Source organism: Brassica oleracea, chromosome C2 (assembly GCF_000695525.1).
Source record: "Brassica oleracea var. oleracea cultivar TO1000 chromosome C2, BOL, whole genome shotgun sequence".
In the NCBI taxonomy this organism is placed as follows: Eukaryota; Viridiplantae; Streptophyta; class Magnoliopsida; order Brassicales; family Brassicaceae; genus Brassica; species Brassica oleracea.
In genome coordinates this window covers 14,455,973-14,457,226 of record NC_027749.1, presented here as the reverse complement: position 1 = coordinate 14,457,226, position 1,254 = coordinate 14,455,973, and positions in this window count along the sequence as shown.

Below are 1,254 nucleotides of genomic sequence, written 5' to 3'. Positions count from 1 at the left end.
GATTAATATATTTTAAAAGATTGATGCTCTAGCCTCTTCCTTCTTCGGATCAATTAAAAATGATGAGATTGATGTAGAAATGCACGATGAAGAAGAAGAAAAGAGGTTGATCAAATTGTTGTTAATTCGGGAGTTTTTCAGAGTTTTTTCTACAAAAAATATTATAAAGCAAGAAAATAGGTGTAGGAGATTTCGTCGCCATAAGATTTTATTAGATTGTTGGGATTTTGGCTATTTTTGGATTTTATTATTGATAAGAAAGCAGCATTTGCATGTCACAAATGTCACCTTATAGCAAACTTTTTCCAGTTTTTACAAACTATTTTCTTCTTTTGTGCCAACCCAAGTTTATATACATCATTCATCGTGCTTTTCTAAGACCATCTCTAATTCACCTCTATTTTTATTTCTATATTTTTCTATAAAATAGAAAAAATTTATTATAGAGATGAAATTGCTCAAATGTATGCATCTATAATAGAATTTTTCTATATATAGAAAAAAAATATAGAGATATGTTATTTTCACCTCTAAATGTAGAGGCAAAAAATAATTTTTCTTTATATTTTCTTCTAAAATATAGGAACTCTATTATAAAGAGGTGATTGGAATAAGCTGTAGTTGTATGTTTTTTGCTATAGAATTTAAGCTGTAGATTTATTTGATGTAAATTATGTTGCTGTACATTTGTAAATCACTATTTATTTCCTCTGGAAATAAAGCGCTCTACACCATATTTTGATTTTGTAGAGATTTTTTTTGTTGTGAGTTTTTAAAAAAAAGAAAAACTCGATTGATTGACATATATGACTCTAGATTAAATTTTGGTTGTCTAGAGCATCTATAGCCGCAACCAATCACCCTTATAAACATATATTGGAGCATTTTCACCTCTATAATAGGGATCTCTATTTTAGAAAGAAATTACAGAAATGTATATTGGAGATGCTCTAAACTGGTTTTCACTATTTAATTATTCTTGAACCAAACTATTTTATCTTAAACCAAATTGAAACCCTTTTCATCTCGTTAAGTGCAACAGTACCTTTTAATTTATACATTCCCTTGTATTTTCATCACCAAAAAGAAAACTTGCCGTCATCCTACAAACCACCATGATCTCCTGCATCTTCTTATTCCTCCGAGTCCGCTCTCTCATGCGTACCAATCTTTATTTCATATGTGTTTTTCTTCTCCTTATGATATTCTTGTTATACTCTCTCTCACCCCCCCCCCCCCCCCCCCCCCCCCCCC